Genomic DNA, 12500 nt, shown 5'->3' with positions numbered 1-12500 from the left:
ATTCACAAATTAAAATAAGTAACATGAAAACATTTGTTGCTATTACGTTTTGTCATTACCTCATTTTTTTTCAGTGTTGGAGTGTCCCTGATCCTGGTTTTAGATAAAAAAAAATATTCTTCATTGTTCTTCTGAATAAAGTTACCTATATTCCCGGAGTAAATCAACACAAAATATTCTGTTTTTGATTGAACTACAATGATTATTGACAGTCAGAGAGAGAGAGAGAGAGAGAGAGAGAGAGAGAGAGAGAGAGAGAGAGAGAGAGTGAGAGAGAGAGAGAGAGAGAGAGAGAGAGCAAAGTCACTGTAAATCCACTAGATGGCAGCAGCTGCTTTACATTTAGGATTACCAAAACACCAAAACATAATGTCACAACGAACACCCGAAACATTCAAGAGTTCCTTTATTTTACAGAAAATAAGGGATCACCGGACAGATTCCTTCGATAAAAAGTCTTTCTGTGTTTAAGTCCGTTTGAATTCTTCAGCCCTAATCAATCACGTTGACATTAGATCAGCCTTGGGACAGGTAAGTTGCTATCGAAGTTGAAATCTCTATTTGCATATTAGATATTAAATAATTCACGTAAATTATGCATACTAATTCGCACAAGTTCCTGTGCGAATTTAAGCAACAGATGGATAACATTTAGAGAAGCTTAAAGGAGGATGGAAACATACCGTTTAGTGTCTATAGAGAGCAGTATCAGTCCAAGTGCATTATTTCACTGTATTCATTGCTGAGAGAAGTCAATTCTTTTGCTTTTCCTGAGCAAATGCATCTCAAACATCAGCTCTATTCACAGTGGTTTTGTAATCACACATTTTCATGCTGGTTTCCTGCATTTAAATGACTTGAAATGTATATTAAAGCAAGGCAGCAATGTCAAAGTCTCAAAAGTGTCCTGTAAAATGTTGATTGAAAGCTTCCTGGTTTTGTTTTGGAGTCTCCTACAGACTCAACATTCATTTAATTTCATCAAAACACACTTATTATACTCGGACATTCTGTCTTGTCTGTGAAGTTTGCTTTTCTGTAAATCTACTTGGTTAGAGCATGGCTAATTGATTGGTCAACCGTTTAACAGTGTGCTGGAATCCAAGCCCTAAATATTATGGTTTTTCCAGCTGATTGGCTACCAGTCATTTTTAAAAACTAATAATGAAGCCAGAAGATGTACTTGGGCCTTGTTAAATCAGACATATTTGCCACGGTGCCATTTTGGTCTCTTTGTGCCTTTCAAACAGAAAATATTTCCCTTCTATGGGCACTTGAAAACCTTTATGGTCGCCATATTGAAGTGTCATTCCAATCCAAGTGCTCAGAATTGGAAGGGACTTGACGGGACTTTCTGTATTTTGAGGGGTACAACTGATGGACACTTTGGTCCCCAATAATTCATGTAAGTTGACTGGTGTTAAACAGTGTGTTTCAATGCCTTTAAAGCTCTCAATCTTGAGGGTAAACCCTTCAAAGGGGTTTGGGTATAAGGATGAACCCTTCTGAACGAAACACGCTGTACTCGCTGAAAAAAAGTCATGACAGAAAATGTTTATATGCTGCTTTTTTATTGTATTCTAATGAAGAAATTTATTAAAATTAATGATCAGTTTTTTTAAGTTATGATAAGTTTAACTTTATATTTTTTGTCAGTTTGATTGATGTAAGTTGGGATGAATTAAAAAAGTTCATTTGATTCAAATCAAATTTAAAACAGCAAGATATTTTTTACAGTGTACAGTATATATATATATATATATATATATATATATATATATATATATATATATATATATATATATATATATATATATATATATATATATATATACTATTTACCTATATATATATATATATATATATGTGTTGACAGCAGCAACAATCTCCCTTGAGTCTCTTGTGATTTTTGCCGGGAAAGAGTTCCTTTCCCCTCAGTAATGTTTCAGTCCAGTATTACTAAATTTCATTATAAAAGTGCATCACCTCAGGTTTCAGGATTTATGTTTAAGAGAACGATTAAAAAAAAAGTGTGTATATATATATATATATATATATATATATATATATATATATATATATATATATATATACACATATATATATATACATACATATATATATATATATATATATATATATATATATATATATATATATATATATATATATATATATATATATATATATATATATATATGTAAGCAGACATGCCAACAGAAGAAACTCTTATATGACCAGCAAAAATAAGAAAGGAAAGTGTAATTAAAAAAAAAACAAAAATGTTAAATTTTTTTATTCCATAATATTTTCCATATTACAATGAAGTCAATAAAGCTATAGACCATTTTTAAGGGATGTTAACATTAATACCAACCGTCTTAAATATTTCCTGTTTTTAATTATAATTTTTAATGCTTCTGAAAATCCAAAAAATAAATTACCAATTATTATATCATATTTAATTAGTTAATTAATAAATTGATTATAAAACTAATTTACTTGTAAAAATGTTTATGTTATGACAACTATGTTAACATTTGTTATGACTGAATCGCTTCTTGTTACAGTTCTAAAATAGTTTGACGACAAGCAGGAAAAGCTTTTTATAGGCCAATGAAATCGGCATATTGAAATGGTCTATATCAGAGATGCCTAAAGTAGGGACCTATCCCATCTTTGTAGATGATGTAGAGGGTTTAAATTTCTCTGCAAAAAGTCCAAACACTGAAGAGCAAATGCCTCGATGCACAGCTCCACAAGTCCCAAACCAAGCAAGCCAAGTGGCGACAGTGACGAGGAACAAACTTCAACAATTGACGAAAGTGAAGGAAAAAATCCTAGAGAGAAACCAGGCTCATTTGGGCACGACCATTTCTCCTTTGGCCAAACGTCCTGTGAAGAGCTGCAGTCTAGGCGAACCCTGGAGAACCCTCGACATCCATTGTAGAGAAGCTGCAGGTGTGAGAGGTGTGGCTGGTGTACAGGCTGGTCCACAGGATCAATGCGGAGAATCATCTGTCACTGGGGTCTTTCAGGAATCAGTCTCTACTCCTTCATGACCACCACGTCATCTGCTCAGGATAACGGCCTGGTCCAGGATTATGGAAACCTCAGGAATAATAAAAACAGACTCGCATACAGTAAGCGTAGATGCTAGGGTTGGGCATCTAAGCTATAATGCCGATCCGATACGCATCTCGATACAAAGAATACGATCCGATATATTAGCGATACATTTGTGACATATTGCGATGCAACACGATACGATTCACACCCATATCACGATACGATGCGATATTTCAGCACTAACTAATTAGATCAAGTTTATGAGATTATGTAAAAGAGGATGCTGTGCCATTGAATGAGATTGATTATTTATTAACCAAGCAAAACCAAGACTTTTTTTTACAAACTGGCTTTTCTCTCAGAGCCAGAGTGTCAGTTTACAGTAGAGGGTCATTTTTGAACCTATAGCGCATATTATTTAAGTATTTTCAAGATAAACAGAATGTATAAGTGCAATATATATTAAAAAAATATGTATATATTTGCACTCTTTCAACATAAATAAATTTAGCAATGCACAACAAGAATTGTGATTTAACTTTTCAACTATGAAAACAAGTTTTACAAAGATATATTTTGCCACTGATTATTCAAAACTTAAGGTCGTGAACTAGCAGTGTTATGCTGCTTTGAAACATCACTGTCACTGTAAACAACAGGCTAATAAAAATATAACAAACCAGCAATCTTCTTGCTGTGAGGTGGTCAAACTACCCACTGTGCCACCGTGACACCCATTATTTTTATCATTATTATTATTAATATTATTATTATTAAATAAAAATTAACAGGAGGAGGTGTTTAAAACCTTCGTTCTCCGTGACACTAGGCTGAATATCTTTGCAGATGAACAATGCAATAGCATTCGTTATTGGCGTAGAGCGAGCAGAACTGTTGCGCATGGAAAAAAAACTTGCAATGCTTTTCTCACCACTTTTGGAGCTGGTTGAAGCAGTGCGAAAGCCGGGGATGCAGAAACACTGGAAGATGCTTTCACAACAACACCGTGGCGCCGCTTCAAGTGAGATATCAGTAGTCGTACTGCCCGCGTATTTTACAGATGTGCGGCACATTTTGCAAATTGCATCTGTCCTGTCATGTCGTCCATCCTTAAGTCAGTGGGGAATAAAATGTTTGTTTTGCTTCTCGCGCTTTCTGAGGGCGCTCCACTAGCTTCATCCGCACACCTGATACACTGAGTTGTAGTGTGTGCACATCCGCAAATCCGTTGCTAAGGCATACTTTATGTAGGTCGGTTAAATTATGCGCCAAAAACAGGTTGACAACACTTGTTAATAAATAAAAAATACATTCTATATTAAAAATATAAGCTGTATCTCGGAAAAATCGATGCATCCAAAATTTCATTCATCCTCTGCTGCTCAACCGATGCACTCGCATCGTGCACGCGCATGACCGCGTATCGATACATATCGGTTAATCTTCCCATCCCTAGTAGATGCCGTTCAATTTATAATGTATTTTGAAAAGTGTTCCCAGCTCCAGTTAGCCTAAATAATGCAGACTAACAATCCTTTAGAGCAAGGGTGTCCAAACTCGGTCCTGGAGGACCTGCAAAGTTTAGTTCCAACTCCAATCAGACACACCTGGGCTAGCTAATCAAGCTCTTAAGCTGCGGTCACACTGGGCTTTTTCTACCATAGACTTCCATTTATACACACGCAAATACGTCAAACCGGAAACGCAGGTCATGCGTTAAGTTTCGCAGATTGCAAAGTTCAAGCTTGGTGAACTCTGACCTGCGAAATCGCATCACTTGACTGCTTGAGACCAATCAAGGATCAAAACATGACCTCTCTGGGCAGAAATGTAAAACATGGCGCAATTCATGGTGAAAAATCCAGCTTAAACCAGCCTAGGCTGGTTAACTGGTTTTAGCTGGTTGACCAGCCTGGTTTTAGAGGGGTTTGACCATTTCCAGCCTGGTTTAAGCTGGATTTAGCTGGTTTTGGCTGTACTCCCAGCTTAGCTAGGCTGGTCAAGCTGGTTTTATCTGGTCATCTCCCAGCCTGACTAGCTAAGACCAGGCTGGAAATGGCTGGAAACCAGCCTGGAAATGGCCAAAACCCCTCTAAAACCAGCCTGGTTGACCAGCTAAAACCAGCCAACCAGCCTAGGCTGGTGTAAGCTGGTTTTTCAGCAGGGATCGCTCGCTTTTTAAAATGTCTTGTTTAATCTCGCCTCTTTCCACAGCGCCTCATGACAGAATTTCACAAACTCTAGTGTGACCGTAGCTTTCCTAGACTGTCTAGAAACATCCCTGGAGGTGTGTTGAAGCAAGTTGGAGCTAAAATCTGCAGGACACCGGCCTTCCAGGACCGAGTTTGGACACCCCTGCTTTAAAGGATGCTAATGCAAAAAGATGTGTCTTTAATTTAGTTTTAAACTGACTGGCCTCAATCTTTATTTGGCCCTTCATAAGAAAAAGTTTGTTCACTCCTGTCTTGGTTCTTAACTCGATAAAGGGTTAAATCAGTCCATCGCAGTAGTTTATGTGGAGAAAAATGTCAGATGCAGTCGTGTAGTATGTCAATTCTTTGTCTTTCTGACTGACAAACCTCCCAAAATGGGCAGTTTTTTTAGCAGCAGTCAGTATAGGCTTGACGTGCTATTAGAATAAACACAGGAGAATAAATCAGACTTTAAACTGTGAGATTAGATGTGCGAAGTTTTCCAACTTGACAAAGGAAACTAAAAACAACAGCTGTCGTCTTTGTCTGGCATGTAAATGAGACGCTTAAAAATAGATGCTTTTTGATTTAACGTTTATATACTCTCATCCATAATGTGCAACAGCTGTATTTGATTGCCGTGTAAAAAGCGCCCTTTATCTGTTTGTAGTGTTGCTGTTGTTGTTTGGATGCAGGTGTTGGATGCACTTCTCTTGAGATGAGATGATGGGCACATACATTATGGAGATTTCTGTCTTCTTTCGAGCTGAGGTGACTAAAGTCACTTTGCGACATCCCGCGCAAACTTTACTTTTATGGCATGCCTGGGAGCAGTGTAGGAAAGTTTACTTTGGAAATGTAATAGGTTGCCGATTAGGTTACTATTTAAAAAGTAGTGTAAATATGTCAATTGCCTTATTAAAGTAATGTAAACAGTCACAAAGTTAGCCTTAGAGTAAAAATCAGTCCTGATTACTGACTGATTTAAATTCATATTATAACGCAGGCACAATTATATCCGCTTGTTAAGTGGTGACGTGTTGGTGACGTATGTAATACTGTTTCCGGGTCCAAGCCGCCATTCATTTTAGTGGAGAAATCATTCGTTTATGATCACGTTTTATTTCTATCACACATTAAAGTTAATTTTACATAAAGTCATAGTATACACAACAATCTCTGGGCTTGCTGCATAACAAATACAAAAAAATTTACAATTTATAAAAAAATCAATCACTTTCTGGCCATCGGATACTAGGCATGGACTAGATAAATCGCTTTGTAAACATTTATTATTACCATTTCATGAGTCTCCCCATTCAGTTGAATAGATCGCTTGCACCCGGAAGCCGCTCCGCGTGACGTCACACTTAACAAGCAGATTGCACAGTGCCTGAAAATAGTCCCCAGCACCAAGCCCTACACTTACACCACCAGTTTGAATCCATGTAATATCATTGCTTCTGCATCAGCAGCAAAGGTCCTTGATTATTACACCAGAATGAGAGTATAGTTCCTATCTATATTGCCTAAAAAAAACCTATTAAAATTCGATCTCAGTAAACAATGAAACAGAAGTACAGAAGTGCCATGCTTTAAATAAGAACCTCTTTTTTGTGACATTTTTGAGGGAGATGCTAAAGGTCTAATCTGATTCAATGATCTATGCTAAGCTAAGCTAAAAGATTTCCCGCCAGAGCCAGAATGGATTCAGAAATGGTAAGCTCAACTGTTTAAAGCCCCAATCACATCAAGTGCATTTATTTTTTGAAGTAAGAGGCACCTTTTTTAAAAATGGTTTTCTTATGACATTGAGTGTTTAGCATACTGCTTATGCACCCAGCATGCCTCGCATTCGAACTGCCTGCTGTGTCTCACGTTTTTGACGGAGCGCTATGTGTGTCTGCAGTTGAAAAAAGGCAAGTCTGTCTGGAGATAGTGCCCGACGTCTTGCGCTCCAGCATTAGGACTGTTGATACAGTGGTTGTCTAGCAACATAAATGCACATCGCCCTTTTGTTTTTGCTTTTGACGTCAACACAAAGGCAGTGCTCGTGTTTTCAGAATTGATTGATCGACCCTTTACTCTAGGGGACTGTAAAATGAGCCTTTCTTTTTTTTTTTTTTAAATAAAAGTAGAGTGTTCGTTAACATGTTTGAGTGAGATGCTAATGTTAAAAAAAGTAAAGTCTGTCAAATAAAGTTGAACAAAGTCAAGTCTGTCTGGAACAAGTGTTCGATGTCACGCACTCCGGCATTAAGACTGTTGATACAGTGGTTGTCTAGCAACATAAATGCACATCGCCTTTTGTTTTTGTTTCTGACGTCAACACAAAGGCAGTTCTCATGTTTTCAGAATTGATTGATCGACCCTTTACTCTAGGGGACAGTAAAATAAGCCTATTTTCAAGCAAATGAAGTGTTCCTTGATATATTTGAGTAAGATGCTAATTGTCTAATCCCATTCAATGATCTATGCTAAGATGGGCTAAAAGTGTCCCAGCTAGAACCAGAAATTAGCTGAATGCATTAGAAAACGGTGAAACGCAACTGTTTAAGACCTCGATCACACCGAATGTATTTTTTTTTTTTGCAGTAAGAGGCAGCTTTTTAAAATGGTTTTCTATTGACAGTGAGCGTTTAGCATACTGCTTATGCACCCTGCATGCCTCACATTTTAACGGCCTGCTGCCCCTGCTGAAAAATTCAGCTTAAACCAGCCTAGGCTGGCTAGTTTTAGCTGGTCACCCAGCCTTGTTTTAGAGGGGTTTTGGCCATTTCCAGGCTGGTTTCCAGCCATTTCCAGCCTCTTAGCTGGTCAATGACAAAAATGACCAGCTAAATCCAGCTAAAACCAGCTTGACCAGCTTGACATAGCTGGTTTTGGCTGGGCTTCCAGCCTGGCTAGGCTGGTCAAGCTGATTTTAGCTGGTCATCTCCCAGCCTGACCAGCTAAGACCAGGCTGGAAATGGTTGGAAACCAGCCTGGAATTGGCCAAAACCCTTCTAAAACCAGCCTGGTCGACTAGCTAAAACCAGCCAAGGCTGGTTTAAGCTGGTTTTTAATGGAGCGCTGTGTGTCTGCAGTTAAAAAAGTCAACTCTGTCCGGAAAATGTGCCCGATGTCATGCGCTCCAGCATTAAGACACAGTGGTTGCCTAGCAACATAAAGACGCAGCGCACTACTCTTTCTGATGCCAACAAAAAAGGCAATGTGATGTGCCTCATGTTTTTGAGGAATGTAAACAATACCAATGGTCCTGATTTGTCATGTTTTACATTTTAATTTCCGTAGCTTCTGTGAGTCCAAAAAGTTCCACATATTGATAAAAAATGTTACAAGAGCTGTTATAACACCAAGCTATGATTGAATCGCCTCTTGTTACGCATATGAAACAGTTTTACAACAAGCAGGAAATGTTTATGCGCCAAAGGCATCACCACATTGAAATGGTCTATATGTCTAAAGATCAGATTAGCTCATGACTTTGTTCATTTTAAAGTCTATTTTTACTCAAAGTCAGCCTTTGTAATGCCAGGATCCTCTTGCTGAGATTTTACTGTTCTTAGAAATCTCTACGGATAAAATGAACGAGTAAAAAAAAAATATACAAGGGCGATGGAAAAAGTGGGCGATCGCTCTATTATTTGACTGTTTATAGCAACCTACATCTTTAATTTGCATGTGAATAAACTTAAACCTGAACTATTATTTCCAGCCAACACTCTAAATTACAAATGCAGCTGAAAATAAGGTAAAAACAATGTAGGCGTTCTCTTTTTCTTACTGAACCAAAGGGCAAAACGGTGCCAAAACAAAGCAAGACTCCTGCGTTTGACAGAAGCATGCACGTAATGTTTCTCTTCTTTGATTACTGCAGACAGATGCTATTGGATGAAGAATACAGTGACAGCACAAAGATGACCCTCATATCAACCCCATGACATCTCTGAGGGCTAAAGCGTGCATTATTGAAAAGGAAACCGTCCGGCGTGCACAGATCTGAGTTTCGGTCTTGTTGAGAATTTCCGATAACACAATCCATCTGCCTCCATGAGTGTAACCGAATAAGTCTCCTTCGATCAAAACACTTTAGACGTTTTTGTGAAGTCTGAAACTGCCACATAAGTTGACGGTAATCACATGCTTTCCTGTACTGCTGGGCTCGTTATATATGCCGACGCCATAAATTGAGGGCTGTGATTTTGAAATGATATCTTTCATGCAGTACTGCAGCAGCTCTAACTGCAGTGTTTTAAATGACTGTACTGTAGCTTTGTGTCATTTTTATTGATATTTTTATATATAGTTTTTTAAATATATTTATACTGTATATTTTATATTTTATTTCACAGACTTTTGTTAGGTTGTCAAGGTCAGATAAATGTTATTAAATAATAATAATAATAATAATAATAATAAATTATAAATTATAAATTATATTTTGTTACAGTTTAGAGCTGCACGATTCTGGCTAAAATGAGAATCGCAATTTTTTTTTTGGCCTAAAATAAGCATCACGATTTTCTCACGATTCTGTAGTTGTAAAATAAAGCTTAATATGAGTAGGCTATTATTGTTATTTCTCAAACTTATGGTAAAAAGACTATATTAATATGTAGGTCTACTGTTTATTCTCATGCACAACAGTTTGTGTTCACTAAGAAAGAAAAAGCATATCAAATGCTTGTCTGTTCTGTTCGCTAAAGTAGACTTCATTCACAGGCGCGCGCCCGCCCTGTCTGTGGTAAAAGCTCGCGGTTAGCAGCTCACGTCACGTGTGATATCGCGACCGCGAATACAGAATTACATGAAGACAGAAATGGCATTTTTGGGTGTATTACACCTTATAAATACAGTATGTGACTCCCTCAACACCATTGGTGTTCACGTTGCTGAACAAGGTATGTAAAACAATGTGAAGACCTGTGCGGCCTCCTTTTCTTCTCTCTTTAACTTGAAAATATGATTGGCAGAATCGTAGAAATGCTGGATATATATGTGTATGTATATATTGTGACGAGCGTCCCAAAGGATCATCAGCGTCGCCCAGGAAACTAAGGAGAAACACCTGCAAGCCCTCAACTCAGACTGATCGGCCCCAGCTGCAGCCCATCAGCCGGCTTGCATTTAAACTGCAGCAACACAGCAGAACGGGGAGAAGTCTCTCCAGGAGAACAAGCACTAACTCGCTCTCTCTCTATTTTCCCAGACAGCAGCTGAGAACCTGCCGGAACCACAGAGGCACTTCAATAATCCACTGTCACACTGGGAAAGGAGCACAAAGAGCACACAAGCCACCAACCTAAATTCACCACTGGAAGAACCTTTTGTAAATAAACCACCCTCCGGGGCACTTATATGAGCTCTCACTTGTTGTGTGATTCTTCTCCCCGTGACATCTGGTGGAGAATGCGGGCAATTACAGAGAAGAATCACAGATAAGCGATCTCCTACCCCACACCATAATTATTATTAGGAGTATTATTAGGAGTAATTAAAATTTTTTTTTTTGTTTTTCCAGTTTTGGTGATTCATTAGTGTGGCTCCTACAATTTATTTAGTTATTTATTTAGAACTATATTTATTTATTTTGGTTGCTTTTCTCTATAATCTTCAGGTGAACGGCCCCCGGTCCCCTCCCAGTATGGAAGAGATTCTCCAACGGCTCACTGAGGTTAGCATCCGCCAACAACAAATTGTGGAGCACCTTGCCACACGCCAGGGCAATACTGAGCAGGAACTCGCTGCCTTCCATGCCGCTGCCGCCCAAAGCATTCCGCTACCAGACCCCCGTGCCCAGGCCACAAAAATACTGCCAAAGCTCACTCCTTACGATGACGTGGAAGCTTTTCTGCAAATGTTTGAAAACACAGCCCATCGTGAAGGATGGCCACCCGAGGACTGGGCTCAGGTGTTGGCCCCCCTGTTAACCGGCGAGGCCCAACGTGCTTACTTCTCTCTCCCTACGGCCTCAGCAGAGAGGTATTCAGATGTAAAGAGAGAAATCCTGAGCCGGTTGGGATTGTCCTCAATCTGTGCAGCCCAGGGTTTCTTTGAATGGGAGTATAAACCCCGAGCACCAGCCCGTGCCCAGATAGCAGAACTCACACGATTGGCACACCACTGGTTGTTGGAGGGCAGTCCCACAGCGGAACAGGTAGCGGAACGTGTGATCGTGGATCGCGTGCTTCGAGCTCTCCCTCGCTCACACCGACGGGCGGTCGGTATGAGGAACCCCGTAACCTCACTGGACCTGGTGGAGGCCATCGAATTGGCGGATGCAACCCAACAACGTGATGGAGGGGAGCGGATGGTGCCGTTCCCCCGGAGGGTGGTCCAGGAGCGACGCACACCAGAGGGTCCCTCACGACCAGTCAACAGGCCAGCAGCACCCTCTCCACGAGATGAGCCTATGCCATCTGCGGATCCCCCGCAGCCTGGGCGAGGATGGTTGGCAGGCTGTATTGTTCACAGTGACCCACCATATGGAGCTCCTGAGGCCGACATCAAGGTCAATGGAAAACCGCTTCGGGCCCTTCTTGACTCAGGCAGTGCAGTAAGTCTGGTTCAATCTCATCTCCTACCCCCACGTAGAAACACAAAAACATTCCTTCCCATCACCTGTGTCCATGGGGACACCCGACAAGTTCCGGCTCGACGGGTGACAATCTCTGCAGCCCCGGGGGCTTGGTCTATTGAGGTGGGACTTGTGGAGGACCTCCCGGTCCCAGCCCTTATCGGAAGAGACTGGCCGGGGTTTGACCGCCTGCTTGCGACCACAATGCAGCCTGCCAGCCTTCAAGTAAGCCGCCGAAGATGGAGAGCCAGCCGAGGACCTCATCAGCGGCCTGCACTGGTAGCCACAGACAGCGGGAGAGACGGTAAGCCCCCTCCCCAATCTTCTAATCTGTTCTATGATGTGTTCCAGCAGGTAACGGGAGGGGGCTCCTTTGCTAAGGAACAACGGGATGATGACCGGCTGAAACATTGTTGGACCCAGGTGCGTGTCATTGAGGGCCAAGACACTCAACCATCACCCCATCCTCTCCCGCACTTTGTAGTTCAAAATGGCCTGTTGTACTGCGTCACACAGCGAAGGGGGGAGGTGAAACAGCTACTTGTGGTGCCCCGTGCCAAGACAGAAACTGTGATGGACCTGGCTCACTCCCACCCGATGGCCGGTCACCTTGGAGTTGAGAACACCACACAGCGGATCCGGGATCGCTTCCACTGGCC

At 40.4% G+C, this 12500-nt stretch overlaps 1 long non-coding RNA gene across 4 annotated transcripts in view; it reads left to right on the top strand.

The window, feature by feature from the left end:
- Window positions 1-335: 335 nt before the first annotated feature.
- The window catches only part of LOC141378994 (uncharacterized), a 50462-nt gene continuing 38297 nt past the window's right edge, over window positions 336-12500 (top strand). For 3 of the 4 annotated variants that reach the window (XR_015516418.1, XR_015516417.1, XR_015516416.1), the window contains exon 1: window positions 339-531. This is a non-coding gene — a long non-coding RNA (uncharacterized LOC141378994). Of the gene's footprint in view, window positions 532-12500 lie in introns of all 4 variants that reach the window. The other variant, XR_015516415.1, reaches the window with a different exon arrangement.

This window comes from Danio rerio, chromosome 19, assembly GCF_052040795.2.
Source record: "Danio rerio strain M-AB ecotype USA chromosome 19, GRCz13ab, whole genome shotgun sequence".
Lineage (NCBI taxonomy): Eukaryota > Metazoa > Chordata > Actinopteri > Cypriniformes > Danionidae > Danio > Danio rerio.
The sequence above is the reverse complement of the archived record's forward strand: the minus strand, read 5'-3'. Positions and strand labels throughout refer to the sequence as shown.